At 43.2% G+C, this 20,693-nt stretch overlaps 1 long non-coding RNA gene across 1 annotated transcript in view; it reads right to left on the bottom strand.

Moving 5' to 3' along the window:
* The window catches only part of LOC308342214, a 21,259-nt gene extending 4,201 nt beyond the window's left edge, over window positions 1–17,058 (bottom strand). Inside the window, exons 1-2 of the long non-coding RNA XR_013966767.1 lie at window positions 16,961–17,058; window positions 4,814–4,932 (exon numbers count right to left, since the gene is read on the bottom strand). This is a non-coding gene — a long non-coding RNA (uncharacterized lncRNA). The remainder of the gene's footprint in view (window positions 1–4,813; window positions 4,933–16,960) is intronic.
* Window positions 17,059–20,693: the final 3,635 nt, after the last annotated feature.

Genomic DNA, 20,693 nt, shown 5'->3' with positions numbered 1-20,693 from the left:
ACACTTGGGTCAGCGTACCCCGGGAACTCTAGAGGAACTGCGGCTCTCTCCCCAAGGGCGTTTCGTCGTAAATGTCTGGAAATAAGTGTGTGACAGAGAGGCCGCTGGACATTGCAGAAGTTCCCCGTCCCACTTCCCTTTCGCAGGGCCTCTCCCGCCGGGGTCAAGCCTACCCCCACTATCTCAGCCTCCGCCCGAGGCTAAGGGCAGTGAAACCCGAGGGTCTCTGGCCCCGGGGCCGGGAGCTGCGACTGCGCTCTCAAGGCGGTGTGCTGGGACACAAAGAGGGATGAGGGCGGTCAGCAAGGGCGCAGTTCCTATTTCTCCCTTTTCCCGCGCGCTTGTCTTGGGGTTAACCCAAGGCGAGTAGTAACTGGCGATCCGCTCGTGCTCGCAAACCAGCTTCTCCAGCATAAAAAGGCGACCCCAGCCCTGTCAGGGCAGGGCGCGCGCGTGCTCAGGTTGACACCTCCTGCCTGAGGTCGGACCGGACCTGGGTCCAGGGTCACTCGGCAGCTGCGCTCCGGGCTCGGGGGCAGGTGTGTCCTAAGGCGTCCGGCCAACAGAAACGGAGTCGTGGCTGGCGTCGTCCACGGATGGTTCCCGTCGTTGCCCGCGGGTCACGTGCCCTGGAGGCCACGGCCCAGAACAGCCCGCTGACTTGCCCCTTCCTTCGTCCAGCGGCGCAGAGGGCTGGAAGGAGCCTAAACCCGGATCCTGAACGCCCAGAGGAGGATGGGATCCCTCCCCGGTCCAGGGCGAACAGCAGGCTTCTTCAAACAGCTGTCGGGTCCCTCGGCGTTTGTGTTGGTATGTGGGGGGGGGGGGGGGAATCCAGGAAGAAAGTACCTGGGCAAAAAGTCTGGGCAAAGGTGACAGAGAGGAGGTGGGAGAGACGGAGATCGACCACCTGCAACCTGCTCCAAAGGGGAATGGTTCCAAGACTGTTAAGAAATGGATTGGCAGAAGAGCACTGCTTAGAAATCCAAATTTCCCTACCACACTGCTACCTAGAGTAGTCCTTTAGCCGCACAGTAAAACTAATTTAGCTTCCTTTCTCCTCCCCCATCCCCCATAAGGAAAAACTCGTGTCTTCTCCCTATCTTAACCCAGTTGTTCTGACCTAAAATTAAAACACATCCCTTAGCAAGTGTTCACAGACAAGGGTGAATGTAGAAATTCTCCTGAGAAATAACGTTCTTTAGACCGAGGTTATTAACTATACAAGCTGCTTTTCTGGAACAAGATGAAAATTTCTAATAAAAGCCAAGAGTGACTGAAAGTACTACTAGTATGTGGTTTAGAGTAAAGAAAAACAAAAAAGAAACTTCAATTCCTCCAAAATTTTCATTTTCTGATAGCTTTAAACACCTTGGCATTTTTAAGATCCAGGTGCCATTTTATCAGTAATTTAACATACAGATTGTTAACTGACACTAAATTTTAACAGTTCTCTTTGTCTTAATGATCAGTTTATTTTCCTTAATCAAAACAGGCATTTCCTTATGCTTATTTTAAAAATCTGAATTTCTTTTCAAAACACCCCACTGCTTGCCCACCTTGACTTGTTAAGGGGTATCTAGAAACCACATACTATGCATATTACAATCATAAAAGATTATATACAAATTCACACCTTATTATATGTTTTCAAATATCTGAATTAGATTTTAGGTTCAATATTTTCTTCTAAGGTGGGAGGGTTGTTGTCATAAAATTGGCTAACAAATAATAGTTACATATAGGTATTAGTAGTTTTTCTGGAATTAAGTACATTTTCAGTGAAATAAGCCTGAACTGATGAGGTTGCTTGGCGGCAGTGAAGCTGCACAGGGAAAGAGACAGCATTGTTGCTGCAGGTAATTTTCACCCTGAACACAGTATATTTGTTTTTAAAATCTGCAATACTTGTCCAATAGTTGCCAAGACTTCCATCTCTGCTATGGATATGATGTGTAGAGGGTCTGTGGTTCTGAAGCAGCAAAGGACTATGTCTTGCAAATGGCTCCATTCTGGGATTTGGGGAAAACTTGGATGCTTTGCAGTTCTATGGCTCAGAACCCCAGCCAACATGAGACCCAAAGGTAAGATCTGCAGCATCTTCTACTCTGGTGTGGACAGCAACATTCCTGATGGAGGTCTGTGGCTTAGACAGGACCCCTGGGCACAGCAGGAAAGACTGGGAAACGTCCCACCTGTAGTAATAACAGCCTCATCTTCTTGGGCAGGGCAAGGAGCAAACATCACACATTTACATCTCCCACATAAAATCAGTTGGTTCTTTTTTTTTTTTTAACTTCATCTTATGAAAACAACATAGAAAAAGTCAATACAAAATGGGTCTCAAACTAAATACACAGAAATCAGGAAATTCAATTTTTTGAATTAAGTGTAAATTGTTTCATACACAACACATGGCAGAATATCTTTGCAGCGAGCAAATTCACTGAAGACTGCAGATCTGCAGTGTAACCACAATACGGTGTGTGGAAACCACAAGTGTGACTTCCCTTTCTTTTAGTCTTAATTGCAGTATTATAGCAAATGGGGTTTCAGATCAGGCAAAATGTGATCTACCTGTAAATCCTACACAGTCTATGCCTGCGTATGTGCAACCTAAACCTATAAGCTTATGTTTCTAAGATTAAGGGTAAATTTTAAAAGAAAATCTTTTGATGATGGCTTTCCGATCTTCTTCTGGCCAGAGACTTGGGTGAGCTATTTTTCTACTGTTTTGTCAGTGTTCCCAAGCTTCATTAGGGCCACGAAGTTAACACAATTTAGGTCTAAGGTGCTAGTAGACTTTCTGCTTGGGACCAGCAGGAAGACCACATTTCCAATTTTCAAACTAATACCCATATATTCCTGCTGCAGTAAGAGCAGTAGGCATTTAGAAAGAGCAAAAAAAAATTCTATGGACTATGGGGGTAGAGTGGGTAACACTGTCCCATTGTCTGGGGGGGGGTGGGGAATAATAATAGTATTGAATCAGCTTAACAGTTAACCTACTGACTGGTCTTATTTTCAATGTTTAGAGAGAAACTGCCACCCCAACTTCTTATTCTCAATTCTTGAGTTATAGAAAACAGGTCTAAACCGCTCTATTTTCCGCTGTTTTCTGGAGAGCCTGAAGGCTGAAGACATTGTTTAGACAGATTCAGGCATCATACAATGTCAGTCCTTTGTGGAACAGGAGATTCTTTCGCAACCCTGGAAACAAAATAGAATTGGAGATTTCTGGGCAGGCAGTTGAAACCTCTACACAGAGATCCTGGGGAAGAAGTTTCCAAATTTCCCCAAGAGGGAACAGTGTCTACAAAACTAAGAGTGTCTGCATTTGAAAAGGGAGGATCTCCTGGGTGCTGAGAGTGGAGAATACTTGCATGGGTGTGGGGGCAGGGAGGCAGATCAGGGCCTGGTTGTTTTTTTGGACTATAACCTATACAGATGGGAGAATACTTCCTGGGGATTCTCTGGTGGGTCTTGGCTACCTTCAGGTACCTTCTGAATGGCTATGGAATTTCACTCAAAGGCAGGTATGTGTCTGGCTCTCCAAAGTCAACCTTTACTACGGGAGAAGAGAACTCTCCTATGGAGGAAACCAGCCTTTTGATTTTTTTAAGCACATAACAATCCCCATCTCCTTGTAGGCCTGAAGAGAAATTCAGCAGGGTTGGCATTTCCTACTTGCTGTACACACCACCCACCAACTTACCAAGGGTGCTGCAGTGAAGATGGGAAAATAGCAGGTAAAATAAAGGGAATTTGAGAAATAAGTTCAAAAAATAAAGGGATAGAAAATACGACCTTAGAAGTAGAACAAATAAGTATTATTCAGTCTCTCCTTACCCTGCTCCTTCCCTCCTGTCTCATGAAAATAAGCCACTAGAGTCCTCTAGAAGACTAAGTTTCTGCTCTTAAACGGCTCCTTTTCCAGGGAGGAACTAGGTCTGTTTTCTGATGTGGGGTCTCAGATGCTCTGTTATTGCAACTTAATTTTGTCATTGCTTCTTTTCAAAGATTATTTGGAATGAATTGTTTCTTTTCTTTACTATCCAACAAACGACCTCTGCTAATCTTATATTTTATCTCCCTAACATATGGAAAAGCTATTTATTCTAGCCAATCACAATAAAGTGAAGAAAACCCCATTTTATGGAAAAATATATATCACTAGTCTGTTGATCATTAAAGATATGATTACCAGTGAAAACCCTCTGAAGGTGGCACATTTATGCTTCTAGGAACAGATGGGGACACGCATTTTCCTTGCAAATACTTTCGAAATTGCTCTACTGGTAGCAGTATAAAAATGATATACAGATGCCAGGGCCGGCATGGCCAGGATGAGTGCGCCAGATTTACACAGTAAAGCCTTCACATGCAGGCTGTCAGTTTTGATTGATCTCTACTATACCTCAGGAACTTGTTGACTAGGTAGGGAAATAGTGCAAATAATTCACTGCAGCAAGTCAGATAATTCACACAACCAATCGGTCTGCTTCACTTTCTGGCTGTGACATATGAGCCTTCCCTACAAAGATGCATCATTTTCCAGCTTGAGCAATATTCAATGTCAGGGAAGGAAAGGTATTAAAGCCACACAAAAGGAGGTGGACTATCATAGGACCAGAAGTTGTTTTGGTGATGGAAGCCAGATTCAGCTCTAGTCTAAGTCCTACAAGAGTGTTCAGGCCCAACTGTCATTATCATATTGATTAAAAAAAAAGTTCATCATAGTGCAATTTTAGGTTTAACGGCAACAGATCGGGAAAGAGCAAAGAATTATCCCACAAAAGCACAACATTCTTACCGCAGGGACGTTTCCCTGTTCCAGTTCGCTGATGGAGTTGATTAAGTTTAAATGAAGCAGACACTGGATAAAAGTAAGGGTATTGACCACTGGGCACTGCGATCCGTGCTTGAAAGGACCTGATACATGCAGAAAAGCAAGATTTGCTAAATGCTCTAATCTTCAATCAAATCTTACATCAATACAGACAAAGTTTGGTAATGAGAGATTCAATGAAGCATGCGGGAGAAAGAATTAATCCTCTTGGTCTAAACTGGCTTCAACTTTGAAGCTTGCTCCGAAGGAAAGACAGTTATCTAAATGCTAAATAAGAAACTTATTGTACTTTTCATGGCATGCTAATCTTTTGTCTATTTCATCTCTATTATGTGTATGCTCGTAGATTGCAGTTGTCATGGTGATTATATCAAGTCGCCACGCTCAGGGGATGGTGGTGAGAAGCCAGGCACAGAGGTGGAAAAGACCCCCACGCAATCCACAGTATGGGGAGGGGGGAAAAAAAAGGAGAAAAAGAAGTAGGCGGGCACCCGACGCTTCCTGGGCTCCTTCACACCAGGCCCCTGCCTTGCTCCGGTTTGGGCCAATGAGGCTTGGGCCTTTCAATGCCTTTGCAGGCATGGTCCCCTAAGTGAAGCTAGCAGCATTTGGTAATAATGGTGGTCAGGCATCCTTCCTACCTCAAACGCCTTTCCCATAAATATTCCCAGCTTTTAGTCCAGAGACTCCTCCCTCTTCTCACGTAGTCCTCTTCTCCCTAGTGCTGCAACTAGACAGGTGGAGAGTGTGACAGGAGAAGGAATACAGAGAGGCAAGGGTTCAGACAGTTGCCACTCACTGGCTCAGCAAAGTGGTGCAAAGGGACGGGAAGGAGAATGATAAATTCCTAACTGCTGGAGAAATGCACAGGGAGAGGACCAGTGTGTAGGTAGAGGAATGCATAGGGAGAGGAGCAACCCACAGAGTCCCAGCAGGAGGTGGAAGCTATATGGTCACCCGGTCCTGGTGACCAAAGGTGGCCCTGGGCCCTTTATGTGTTTTACAAAAGTTGCCAAATTAAGATGGGATTATAACTGCTCCAGTCCTTGTCAGGGCTGAAAGGCTGGGAGCTTCAAATATGCCCCGGCAGTGTTGATGAAAAGCTTAAAAAGTAATAAAAGGGAGAAAAGAGCAGGAAAGTAACATGTATAACTCTTATTAAAGAGAAGAGCCATGGAGAGGTTGTGAACTTGAATCACTGTTTGAACTTTAATTTGTTCATTAACAGGATTTGCCCCTCACTGCGAATGTTATTACTTCCCTTTGCCGCTCAGCAAAAACTCTGGGCATAATGAGAGTCTGGCAAAAAGTTAAATGCCTGGTAATTAATTCATTTAATTGAAAAAAAGGGGAAGAGAGAGAGAAGTCCCACTGCAGGAGCAGAAGACAGACAGGTTGGAGGAGGGGGCAAGGCTGAAATCTGCATGGAGGCCCTCTCCAGGTCTCAGTGCCACCCACCATGGAGAGGAGACTTGGGTCTCTGATGAGGCTCTTTCAGCAAAATTAATGACAGCAGCACCCTGAATACCCCTGTCCAATGCCATCCGCCCATGATTCAAAACCCCTGGCAGTTTTCAACCAGGAGCGACTCTGGATGATCTGTTAGGGTGGCATGGATACCAAAAATCCAAAAATAATATATATTCCCAAAACACTTCTCATTAAAAAGTAGGGAAATGTCTTTTGCTTTCTCTCCTTCCTTCCCTTAAACAGGTTTCTTTTGTAGTCTTCAGTTTCTAAGCTGGAATGAAAAGGAGTGTCAGGAGCTGGATATAATCTGCATGTTTGCATCTTAATACTAATGAGCCTTATAACATCATGCTTTCTTTCCACCTTCACATCAAGAGATAATTTAAATAAACTCAAGAGGTGAGAAATGAAATACACTCCTTGCCCCTGCTCAGAAGCAACAGGACTAAGCCAGCTTGTTTTGCCTCTAACCTTACAGGGCCTGTGTTTTCCTTTGTCATTCATCCCCTTCCTGTGTTTGTCAACCACTGTGCACAATTCTCTTGGCCTGTGCATCCTCCTTCCAAGGGAAGCAATCCTTGGCTATAGTTAACTACTATGACACCCTAGACACCCCAGAGCTATTAGCACCATGTTGCCCTTGCCCTGAGTGAGAGAACAGCAGAATTCATGAAATCAATGGTAGGTCAGTTATCCTTTCCTGCTTAACATGTTTAAGGCCATTGAACAGTAATAGGCAGTTGCGATTTCCTCACGTTATAAAAAACTGGTGTCCATATAATCAGTGTGACTACGTTTAGAAATACAATTGTGTACCATGCATTCTCCCACTATAAAACTGTTATGGGCAGAAAAAAGGAAGTGAGGAGAAAATGAGAGACAATATAAATAAAACCCTTAGTATCCAAAACTATTTCCTAGGTTTGTGTCTTTAATTAAATCACTTCTAAATCCCAGGGAAAGGACAGAATTTTCTCATCCAAATCACAACATCACCAAATAAAGTCATCAAAATTACCATTTTGCTAGCACCATCCTCCCCATTTAACCCAATGCCACTACAATCCTACCCTCAAACTTCATATGGCTACCAATGATATGTACTTAATGCTTTCCTGGAAACCGGTGAAAGGCCCACACTCATCTTCATTAACAGAAAAGGGAAAGGAGATCTTTTAAAGGGCTATTATTTGAGCTGAAGCAAGTTCTAGGGGTTATTTAACATTAAAGTTACTTCCCAGCTTTTACAGTCCCTGAATATTGAGTGAGTTCTATTTTCCAAAGTTATGGGTCTATACTAATTTTATTATGGGCAACTGACATTAAATATTAGGAGTCTACACACAAAACAAAACACTCTCTACCTCCACACTGTTTAGTCCTTAGCTCCTTCTATGAAAGAAACTTTTTCTTAAAAAGTTTATTTTTTTATTTATTTGAGAGAAAGAGAGAAAAGAGCACACGCAGAGGGAGAAGCAGTCCCCCTGCCAAGCAGGAAGCCTGATGCAGACCTCGATTCTAGGACCTTGGGATCATGACCTGAGCCAAAGGCAAATGCTTAACCATCTGAGCCCCTGAAAGAAACTTTAAAGAGACCACATCAACCACATCTGATCACCCTTTCACTATCCCTAATCTATATCCCTGTCACCTTACATGCACAAAATGAGTTTCATCCTTCCTCCAAAATAGCTTTCAGAATGCCTTAATATTAACTACCATAACTCCTACTTCACTGGAAAGCCCTTGATAGCTCTCATAGCCTGCAACAACCCCAGCTCCTTAAATTGGCCTTTAAACCTCTGCTCCACTCTCCATAACTAGACATTTCTTGTTTGTTTCCCACTACTAGCCTGCACAAGGCAAGACAGCTCTTCAGACAGACAGCCCTCCAATTGTCCTCTGAAAATACCATACGGATTATCTTCATTTTACTAACACTTCTGAGGTGCCAGGGACCATGGTAGGCATTACAAACATCATCTTATTTAATCTCTTCAACTAAATGAGATATTATACCCATTTTAAGGTTGTTAAAACCGAGACTAAACAAGTTAAGATATTTGTCCAATCAAAATCTCACAGCAGAGATAGGATTCTGTGTTCTTCTATCTGGCACAAAAGCTGGCTAAATTTCCACTCTGGCATACCCCCACCCCTATTGTAGTGTGTGTTCTGATCACTGCTTCTTCCTGCCATCTAGGATGCCTCAGCTGCACCATATATATCTGAACCCCATCCAGACTGTAAATCCCAGAGAGAAATTCCCACCTCTATCTTGAAATCTTTCATCATCATCCTAGTCCTTGACGGACTGCTGAACTCTTCATTATCTGCAGCACTTACATGTCACGCCTATTCTCTGCCCTGTATGGTCTTGTCAGTTTTATTTTACTCAGTCCCTTCCAACCACAGTGTAAGCTCCCTGAAAATGGAAATTTCTTTATACTCTTCCCTCACTCTCCAGAGCCTAATAAGATAGCTCCATTTGCTGAGCACACATGCCAGGTACAACAATCCTAAAAAGTAGAATCTATTGTCATTTTGCAGATAAAGAAACCAAGGCTCAGAGAGATTAAGACACTTGCCCAAGCCACTTAGCAAGTAAGTAGTAGATGTGATACTGAAACACAGACTGTCTGAATCGAATGCCCCAATATAATATACTGACTCAAATACACTGTGCCTCACAGAATGTGAATTTATGAAGCATCACTGTGTGGAAGATATTCAACAAACCTCCAGAAAACATCCCTCTAACCAATGACTTCAGACAAGGGGCACCATTTTTACTCTTTAGTAGGGTAGATTCTGAAGCTCAACAGAAAAAAAGATGAGTGTATACCACCCCATAACGTCCCAGACCACACTTTCCATTCTCCCATCCCCTCTTGAAGCCATGCCCCATGTCGGTGGGAGCCAATGATGCTGCCTGTATCTGTACTGGTGTTTCTGTGAGATAGAGAGGCAAACTGTTCTTTCCCCAGCAGTCTTGGTAACTTTGAAATACAAAGAGGAAAGTAAGAACAACTAAAAGATATGAGTGTTAATTTTTTTAAATGGCCTGCAAGGGATTGGGGAGGAAGTTTTGCTATCTCTGCAGCAAAAATGGGTTGCTGCTGTGGAAAGAATAAAAATTGCTGAAAAATGTCCACAGCTGACCAATTAAGCCAATATATGGAACTCCAGCCAGCTTCTCCCCTAAGACATGAAGGTAGCAATGGGAATTAATGAAATCTCTGAGAAGAACTTCTGAGAGCACAAGAATCAAGGCATGGAAGTCTGGCTAATTTTCCCCACATGCAGAGTTTGCCTTCAGTGCCAATGCTGAATATCTGGACTTGATAGCATTAAGCAAGCTGGCAGGTTTCTTTATACTCAACAGGTCCTTAGGAAGCATTTTTATTTTTTTTAAAGATTTATTTATTCTAGAGAGAGAGAGTGCACACATATGAGTGGGGGGAGGGGCAGAGAGAGAGGGAGGGGAAGAGAGAGAACTCAAGCAGACTCCTGCTGAGCACAGAGCCCAATGCAGGGCTCAATGAGGGGCTCAACACAGGACTCAATCTCATGACCCTGAGATCACGACCTGAGACAAAGCCAAGAGTCAGATGCTTCATCAACTGAGTTACCCAGGCATCCCTTTAGGAAGCAACTTTTTATTTTTATTTTTTTAAAGATTATTCATTTATTTATTTATTAGACAGAGATCACAAGTAGGCAGAGAGGCAGGCAGGGGCGGGGGGAAGCAGGCTCCCTGTTGAGCAGAGAGCCCGATGTGGGCTCAATCCCAGGAAGGAATTTTTTAAAAAAATATCTTGGAGGGGGACCCCTGGGTGGTTCTGTCAGTTAAGCATCTACCTTTGGCTCAGGTCATGATCCCAGGGTCCTGGGATTGAGCTCCCTGCTCAGTGGGGAGCCTGCTTCTCTCTGCCTGCCATTCCCCCTGCTTGTGCTCTCTCTCTCTCTGACAAATAAATAAATGAAATCTTTAAAAAAAAAAAAATCTCTTGCAGGGTACCTGGGTGGTTCAGTTGGTTAAGCATCAGACTCTTGATTTTGGCTCGGGTCACCATCTCAGGGTCATGAGATCAGGTCCCACGTTGAGTTCCAAGCTAGGCATAATGTCTGCTTAAGATTCTCTCTCCCTCTCCCCTCTTCCCCCTATGTGTGCAGTCTCTCTCATATAAATAAATAAATAAATAAATAAATAAATAAATAAATAAATAAATCTCTTGCGGAAGCGAATACTCTGGTAACAGAATACTACTTCTGATGAATCTGAGTAAGGAAGAATAATGACCGCATTATTCACTCATCTCTAGTACCCATGCTAAAACTACTGTACTCTCCCACATTCCCAAAGGCCAGGTTTCCATCTTCATTTATGTTTTGGTTTAAATATCTTTACGGCTCAAGGTCTATGACCCTTACCTTTACCTACAAAACCTGTGTAGTTGCACATAAAATCCTGCACTTGCACAGTACTTAATGAATCAAGTCCTTCCATTTACTCCATCTCAGATGAGGCTCAAAACTACCTTTTGAGGTACACGCAGTGGGTTTTACTAGGATACACATTTTGTTTATAAGGAAACTAAAATTTTCTTCAAGTAATACAATTGGTACATGGTAAACCTGGTCCCCACTTCTGGCCTAGGATTCTACCACATGATACTTCCCAGTACTCAGGGCAATTTCCCACCTTTTCTATATTCTTGATCCACATGTAAACTTTGTAAATCTAAAACCAAGAGTCCATCTCTATGAAAGAGATGGACTTCAAACTACACCAACCACACTTAATTCTATTACAACTACTTGGGGCCATACTAAAAGCCCCCTACTCCAGTCTTGAAGCTATAAACACTATAGACAAAAATTTAGTAGACTCAACGTAAGAAATATTTGGATGGTTCTTAATCTATAGAAGATGAGCAGACATGACAGTTATGCTATCCATTAAAAAAAAAAAGGTTAACATCATGTCACCTGTTTTTCCACAACTGTCATATATATTGAGGTATAGTCCTTGTACTTATAAGATTAGGGGCTATTTTGTCTACCTAATGGACAAACAATCCAGAGTGTACCCAGAAAATATCTGGAATTGGATCTGTCCACCTTGTTCACTGACCTTTTAGTTTGGAATGTAACCCTGGTATCCAGGACCCAGCAGGTCCCCTTCCCCAATTTCTGGGCAATATCCAAGCTCATTAAAGCAGACAGAACTCAAATTTCCAGGTCTTATAAATGGCTGAAATAAGGACATTCTTTTTGTGTCAGCTCAAGCTTGGTTAATCTCCATATCCAATCTAACTCTGGGGTGAAAGAGAGGAACACATTTGTTGCTTTGGGATTGTTGCTCTATTTTTTTTTTTTTTTTATCTGCTGGCTGACCTTCCCTATGTAAGTGCACCAGCATTTGTAACATTCAGTTTAAGCAGGAAGGCTCTTTCATCTTTGTCCCCTGGCCTTGATCTCTCGTCATTATGGTCTGGATGCCTGCTAATCACTAATGATCCTGTGGACCTTTTATATAATACTGAGGTATTAGAACTGAACTCGTATAAAAATTCCTACTCAGCTAATTACATTCTTTCTGCTTTTCTTGGTTTTCCATATAGTCTCAGCTGGAGTTGAATCTGAACTAGTCCCTCAGATTTTAAATTGTTTGCTGGTGGTTTTTGGAAAGCACTTATAAACTCTTCCCTCAAATGAATTCAACTAATTATAATTCAAAAGCCCCATGACCTAGCTCTTACCCTCTCTCTCTTTCTCTTTTCCTTATCTTTCTATTCCCTTTCCCATATTCTGGTCTTGAACATCATGTTTAAATGCACTGGGTAAGGAGATTCATGATTCTGTATTTTGATAGTATATTGTTAACTTACAGCAGTATACAGTGGTTCTAGGACACATCTACTTTGGGGTCTATGTTCACAACCAACTACTAAAAATGACAAGTGTTTCAACCCAAAAGTTACATTTAACCTATAGTCTAAGGATCACTGAATTTTTTTGCTAATGGTAAATGCCTTGCTCACAAAATAGAATACAGGTGAAATTTGGTTTCTTAACTGAGTAAGATTCTTTTATATTTCAAGGAATATGGAGCACCAATTCTGTAGAATTATATAGGGCAATCCTGATTTTAGCCTGACATCTTGAATTTTTCCTAGCCATTTCCACATTCTAGAACTTAACAGCTTTTGTAATCATAGCAGCAAAACTGAACTCTCATAAAATCCAGATCAACCAAATTCTCAACACAACTTTCTGAATATGGCTGTATACACTGTACTATAAGTAACTGTTAAATTAAAAATTTGTTGACAATCAAAGAGAATGTTTAGCTCCAAACAAGCATTTTTCTTAGCAGCTACTTTTATTTCAATGGTGCTGCCATTATTCAAACTATGTTTACATAATGTCTTCAGAACTCATTTAAAAGCTGCTAAAGAAAGCCATCTAATTGTCTTTCTGATTGTTTTGACCCCAAATTATATTACCCTGACTTGGGGCGCCTGGGTGGCTCAGTGGGTTAAAGCCTCTGCCTTCAGCTCAGGTCATGATCCCAGGGTCCTGGGATCGAGCCCCGCATCGGGCTCTCTGCTCAGCGGGGAGCCTGCTTCCTCCTCTCTCTCTGCCTGCCTCTCTGCCTACTTGCGATCTCTGTCTGTCAAATAAATAAATAAAATCTTTAAAAAAAAAAAAAATATTACCCTGACTTGATCACCCCCCCCTTACTTTTCAGGGCACTGAAGGTCTTTTTTTTTTTTTTTTTAAATCCATTTATTTGACAGAGAGAAAGAGCACATGTCCAAGCACAAGCAGGGGGAGATGCAGAAGGAGAAGGAGAAGCAGGCTCCCCACTAAGCAAGGACCCCCCAATGCAGGACTCTGTCCTAGGACCCTGGGATCATGACCCAAGCAGAAGGCAAATCCTTAACCAGCTGAGCCACCCAGGCACCCTGGGTACTGAAGGTCTTCAAAGGAAGATGACTTACCACTTCCTAGGCTTTTTAATAAGATGTGCTGTGAGTTTTGAAAAAAGTGACTATTGAAGAGCTCCAAGATAGGTTCGATTAATGGCAGCAATGAACACATCATTAGAAAAATAACAGACTTCCAAGACGACTAGCTAGATAAAAACACACTAAATATATATGTAAGTCCTGGTATGTTTGACTATATCAATTTATATTCATATCTTGGTTACATAGTTTCAGCCCTACAGCACATTTTTTAGAGTTAAAGATAAAATTCATCTTCTTTTTTAAAGATTTTATTTATTTATTTGACAGACAGAGATCACAAGTAGGCAGAGAGGCAGACAGAGAGAGAGGGGGAAGCAGGCTACCGAGCAGAGAGCCAGATGTGGCTCAATCCCAGGACCCTGGGATCATGACCTGAGCTGAAGGCAGAGGCTTTAACCCACTGAGCCACCCAGGTGCCCCAAAGATAAAATTATTCTTAACATCTTCTATTACTGTTCTTCAAAAAATTTTACATTCTTTAGGTGCATCTTACATATTTCACACAAAAAAGTCTCGATATTCAAGGATCTAGGCATTGCTCAAAACTATTTCAAGCATTGGGGGCGCCTGGGTGGCTCAGTGGGTTAAAGCCTCTGCCTTCGGCTCAGGTCATGATCCCAGCCAGGGTCCTGGGATCGAGCCCCATGTCGGGCTCTCTGCTCGGCAGGGAGCCTGCTTCCCTTCCTCTCTCTCTGCCTACTTGTGATTTCTGTCTGTCAAATAAATAAATAAAATCTTAAAAAAAAAAAAAACTATTTCAAGCATTATCCACAAGAACATTAAAACTACAAATAATTGGGATAAGCATATTGGGTATTTCTCTATTTCTATTAAATCAAGGAAAATGAATTTTTTAACAGATTTTATTTATTTATTATGAGAGACAGCATGAGGGAACACAAGCCGGGGAATGGGAGGGGAGAGAGAAGCAGACTTCCCACTGAGCAAGGAGCCCAATGTGGGGCTCAATCCCAGGACCCTGGGATCATGACCTGAGCCAAAGCAAGCCACCCAGGTGTCCCATGAAAATGAATTTTACCAGGTGTGCTTGTGACTTGTGACTACTTGAGATATTTCTTGTTTGCTTGACTTAACTGTAGGCAGTTCTTTCTTCAGGTTGTGGGGAAAGGAGTATGTGGTTTTGATATTTTTTTAAAGATTTTATTTATTTATTTGACAGACAGACAGACAGAAATCACAAGTAGACAGAGAAGCAGGCAGAGAGAGGGGGGGAAGCAGGCTCCCTGCTGAGCAGAGAGCCCAGTTTGGGGCTTGATCTCAGGACCCTGAAATCATGACCTGAGCCCAAGGCAGAGGCTTAACCCAATGAGCCACCCAGTTGCCCCTCTGGTTTTGATTTTTGCTAAAAATATAAGGCCTTCATTCACATAAAACCAGTCAGTCCAGCACACCAAGTAAGGAGCCAGACTTTTAGGGAAAACTATACATTCTAAAATAATTAAAAAGAGTATCGTAAGCCCATTCAATGATGCAAATCCTTTAAACTTTGTTTTTAAAGTCTTAAGGAGAAAAAACAAAACAAAGCACATGGCACTATGTGGGAATAGGGCACAAGCTGGAGAAAACCCTTAACTTCTAATTTTTCCTTCCTTGATTTACTACTTGAGAGTAATCAATCCTATTTTTCTTTTGTATACATGAAAGGCCACACTTTTTAACTCTTTCATATACTCCTTGAATTTCTTGGAGCCAAGAGAAGATTCACATAGTCTAGTTACACTTCAACGATTAAGTATTAGTTGCCTATGGGGATCCTGTTCAAAGGCTAAGGGAAATGGAGGACCTATAACAAATATTGAATAAATACTTATTGAATTAATGAATGAAGGAAAAGAAAATCATATCTTGGATCAACACATGTGGAGTCCACTGTAAAAGTGACTCCTACAGGATTTGGTCCATGTAAATACAGTTTACATTATATAATATCAAGCCTAAAGCATTTGATTAGATTTGGATCACTTTCAGATTTCAGAATTCATACCGTATTCTGGACCCTAACAATACTCTTGAACCTAATCACTTATTTTAAGTGACTCCTTATATAATCAGAGTCTTTTATACCCAAGAGTAATACCCAAGTAGTCACCAAGACTGGAATGTTTACCTGACTTCCATACCTGAAATAAACTGATCAATTCACACACCCAGCACTTATGCTAAAAACATACAGTCTCTCACTTAAGCTAGCAGATGATTTTCTTTCACAACAAAGGTATAAACATAACTAGTTTCCTCACTTTTCCAATCATTCCAGTTTTAGAAGATGTTTAGTTTCCTAAATAGAGCCTTCTCACTGACTATTTGGTAGGACAAAACATCTTTGTTCCTTGGTTTATATGATAGAATAGGAATAAGACAAGACCCTCCTCCTTCCTGGGGGGACTTCTGTGAGTATATTGATAAATACCTACAAAATGATAAATGCTACTACCTCTTTCAGCATTTTGAAAGATGTCAACCAAACACAAAATATTTTTGGCGTGTGAATTAAAATGCCTCTTACTGATGGTCTCAGAGGTTTCCTGGTAAAAGAGCGTGTCAAAAACTGGCTTATATATTATCCGTCCTCCAGAACGCACTGACATCACACTTCATAATAGCTTGGTATGATGATTGCTGTCAAAATCGCCTGCATGGAAACATCCGTGCCCTAGATTGACATAATGTATTAGCGTGACAGAGGACTAAACAACTAAGAACGCCGCGCGAAGCCCCGACTCTGAGCACTTGGGAGAGAGGGGTGTGTTATGTGTGAGCTGAAGGGCCTCGACCCTTCTTACGTTTTAACTTCGGAGGAGCATTAAAGTTGCCAGGGGCGTCTTGTGGGCGAGAAGGGGAGACCGGAAACGCAAGTGCCTGCGACAGGAGTAGGAACCCCCCCCACCCCCACCCCCCCAAATTCGAAACCTATCCAGGGCTGGGGCTTTGGGTCTCCCTTTTTCATGACAGCCACACAACGGCACACACTTTGCCGAGAAATGAAAACAAGACGAGGGTCTGGCGGAGCGACACACTCTAGACCGGGCTGAGGGGCGGGGAGGATCCGGTCACCTAGGCTTTCGGGCCGCCGCTCTCGCCGCGGCCCCGGGGCGCGACCCGCCGCCCTCCCGACGTGAAGAACGGGAGACCCCGGCACGGCCTCGGGTCACTAAAAGGACGGACCCGCGCTCTCCTTGCCCTTCCCTGGGGTTTGCGGTGGGCAAGGCCCACCCACCCCCGACGCCAAGCCTGGGTCTGTCACAAGCCCTCCTCCCCAAATTGCAGCGTGAGAAGCAGAGCTACCCGAGCCGCGGACCCCAACCGCACACAAAGCCCCCAACGGGGCCGCGGCGACTTCAAGCCTCGCTAATCCCGCTCCCGGTGCTCAGAGAGCAGCGTCCCGCGCTACCATGTCTCCCCCTACCCCCGCCCGGGAAAGCCCGGCTGAGGGGAAGCGACAAGCCGGAGCAGAAGGGGAAGCCCTGCGCATGTGAGCCCCTCGGCCCCAAGCAGGGCCCTCGGCCCGGGGGACACTCTCACCTCAAAAGAACAGGCGCTGCTGCCTGCGGGGGGAGGAGAGCGGGTGGGGAATACTTACACCGTGTTCGGGCCGCACAGGGACCTCGTCGGGAAGGACGCGCGGGTTGGAGAGCGGAACCCTAGCCGCTTGCGGCCGCGCCGCCGCCTCAGAAGGGAGGCCTCTACCGTCCGGCCTCGGACCTGCAGCTGGCGGGCGGGCGCGCGCGCGCGGAGGCGCGCGCTCGTGCCACAGCCAGCCCCGCCCCATCCCGCCGGCCCCGCCCCGCCGGCCTCCTGCTTCTCCGCCCGCTCCCACCCCTCCTCTCCGCCCCCGGGTGCGATCTGAGCTCTCGCGGAGACGTACGCGAAGCGACATGGAAAACCTTCCACCAAAATGAGCTGTGATATCCTTTTGATGGCTATAATTTATTCCAAATCGTCCCTGGACTGAAACGATCAATTAGCAGCCCGAAACGCACTGTGAAGTAAATTGTCACACTCTCTATTACAGGATGGTTATCATATATTTATAAGGTGTGTTTTCTGCAATCAGAACCAACAAGGTGTTGAGCGATCAGTCATAAACGCACTTCTTCAAAAAGAGGGGAGAGAAGCTCTAGCATTGTGTGGCGAGGAAGGAAATCTTATGACAGTTATTACCTCTCCCACCCTCTGCCCGCGGTGATATTTCCTCTTGGCATCTAGAAAGTGCAGTGAGGCAAAAGCCCTGCACCCACTCTCCAGGCCACTCGTGTGACCCTGGGAATAGGGTTCCTGTGAACAACAGAGAGACAGCCCCAAGAGCAGTGGTTTCCTTAGAGATCAGGCATAAGGATCACTCACTCTTTCTCCGTCTCTGTTTTTACTCTCATCCACTCTCATCTTACTCTTCCCTTCTAAGCTTCTGGGAGAATGTATGGATTCTATACTTAATCTTAAGTGCCTTTTCTTTCTCTCTCTGATATTTAGGTGTTAAGTACTGTAGAGATTATGCCATGGTGATATAAAGTTTACCCACGGAGACAACAACTCATTCTAAATTGGAATCTCTCTGCCAGAACACACAAATTCTGAGAAAGTCATAAAATATTCTCATTCAGTCTCATAGACTGTCCTGACCAAGCTATGGAGACATTGTTATTTTCCTTATAGTCATCCTTAATGATTGTACATGGATATACATCCAGAACTTCTGAGTTTCCTGTAACAAGCTACCGTCATATTATCATTCACCAATCACCTATCATTTTTTAGAAGGATTCTGGTTTGTATTCAGTTTTTCCTTTTGCCTGAAAGCCCTAACTCTAAAGCCTGACCTACTCAATTATTGTGAGAAAAATTTAGCAGCCAGAAGTATGCCTCTGCGGGCAATAAAGTGACATCTATGAAGAGTGAGTCACAAGGTTGAGTAATCGCTCAACCTTGTATTTCCACATTCTTCTTAGGTTAACTGTCCCCATGATTTCTGAACGGCCAGACTTGCCTGCAATGCTAACCTCTGAAGAATGGACAGAAAGGAAATCTGGTTGGGCATTTGAGTTGTAAAGGCAGCTGTTGCCACTGGGTTCCCCCAGCATAAGTGGAGCAAGATGTTCCTCTCTTAGAAAGCAAAGGAGGGGTCCCTGGGTGCCTCCGTGGGTTAAGCCTCTGCCTTTGGCCAGGTCATGATCCCAGGGTCCTGGGATTGAGCCCTGCATCCACTCTGCTCAGCAGGGAGCCTGCTTCCCCATCTTTCTGTTTGCCTCTCTGCCTACTTGTGGTCTCTCTCTGTGTCAAATAAATAAATAAAAAATCTTAAAAAAAAAAAAAAAGCGAAGGAGCCAAGGACCCTTGCCACATTTGAGTTAGTAAAGAGTATAGTAGGGGCGCCTGGGTGGCTCAATGGGTTAAAGCCTCTGCCTTCGGCTCAGGTCATGATCTCAGGGTCCTGGGATGGATCCCCACATCGTGCTCTCTGCTCATTGGGGAGCCTACTTCCTCTTCTCTCTCTCTCTGCCTGCCTCTCTGCCTACTTGTGATCTCTGTCTGTCAAATAAAAAAAGAGCCAGACCCAGCACCTTTACCTTGTAGCTTCTAAAGTCACTGATTTTTCATTTAATAGTTAATATTTATTGAGCACTTACTCTGTCAGGCATTGTGCTTTAAATTATATGTATTATCTTATTTAATCCAATCAACAAACTTATGGGGGAAGTTTCCTCATTTTGCCAATAAGAAAACTGAGATTTGGCAAAATTAAGTAACTTCTCCAAGGACATACTCCTAGTAAGTGATGATCTCAAACCCAGGTCAGTCTCCAGTACCCATGCTCTTCACCCCACTAACATCATACCTCAAAAATTTAAGATTTTGACAAGATTTTCCACCAAAAATATATTAGAGGAGCTGAGGACAGAATGAAAGTGGTGAATTCTGGGAGAAGAATGAAAGAACGGCTTCTTGCAAAGGAAAGACACAATAGATACATATACCCTGACTGGATAGGTTACCCCTTTTTCTGTTCTATCCTTCCTACATACCATGATTTCTTTTTCAGAGTTATCACCTGCCATCTGGTGTCTAGCCAAAAAGACCTTACCCAAGGTCAGTGAGGACTGCTAGGCTTGGGATGGGGGTGGGGGGAATAGGGGAGATGAGCATACCCCAGAAGAATCATAGCACTGTGGGGAGGAGACCTAAGTGGGAGCCAGAGTTGGCTGGAGGACCTTGTCCCAGACCCTCAGCTCTGAGAATGAAATGTTGCTTCCTAATGGACTTTAAATTACCAATATCGCTAAACTCTCTCTTAATAGACTTATAAAGATCTGCTTGCTACCTTTTTCCCCCTTCATGTAGAATTTGTAATCAAGAGCCCAATTTTGTCATTTGGAAAATACTAATTATCTAATCACGCCATGATGCATAACGTACTTGTCTGCCCAATTAGCTAGGACAATTATTAAAATTCAGAGGCCTAATTATGTCTCAATTTAATGCTGGCAAACTTGCATACAGAGCAGTAATTAAAATCCTCTCTTTCCCTCTGCCTTTAGGGCAGGGGATGATTAGGCCCTGTCAGGGGGTGTACTGAGCCAAACCAGTGAAGCGTATTGTGCAACATGACCCTGCATTGTTAAGTGTGTCAACATATTAACCTGAATTCCCTTCAGCCCCTACATAATCACATTTGGTGGAGGAATAAAGGAGCTAAAACATGAAGCATTTTATTAAAAAAACATAAATTCTTTTTAATTAATGCTATGAGAGTTCTGATGAATTTCATGCTTCCAAGTGCTGGAAGACATAAGACTGGTTCATCTAATTACTAGCAAATTTGCTCTTGTTAAAACTACTTTTTTTTTTACTCATTTAAAGAAACTGATTTTTTTCGTAGTATAATAAAAAAAGAAAAGCCTAGCTAGTTGGCTTCCAGTAATACAGTTGATTACCAGTTTTGCTTGATGATAGAACACAAGTGAATGTTGACTTCCAAAAGAATCAAACCCAAGACTGGAGGGATTTTTAAAAAGGCTAGAATTTAATACTTGAAAGATGTTAATAAAAGTGAAACATTAAAAATCATAATATTGAAACAAATTCAAAATATTTATCTTTTGAGCTTAAAAGTTTGATGTCTGAAATAAAACCAGCATGGAGACACCAGAGCACTGCACAAATTCCCATTGCTTCAGAAATCCCTCAGCATGCGGGAACTTGACAGTGTGTGTCTACTCTGCTAGCACCTCAATCCTCTTCTCTATGTACTAAGGAGAGCCACCAAACCCAGTAAGACTTCAGAGCTGTCTTCTAAATCTTGGCTTTCACTCATGATG

This window comes from Martes martes, assembly GCF_963455335.1.
Source record: "Martes martes genome assembly, chromosome: 4".
NCBI classification, from domain to species: domain Eukaryota; kingdom Metazoa; phylum Chordata; class Mammalia; order Carnivora; family Mustelidae; genus Martes; species Martes martes.
This window is presented reverse-complemented; position numbering and strand designations above follow the sequence as displayed.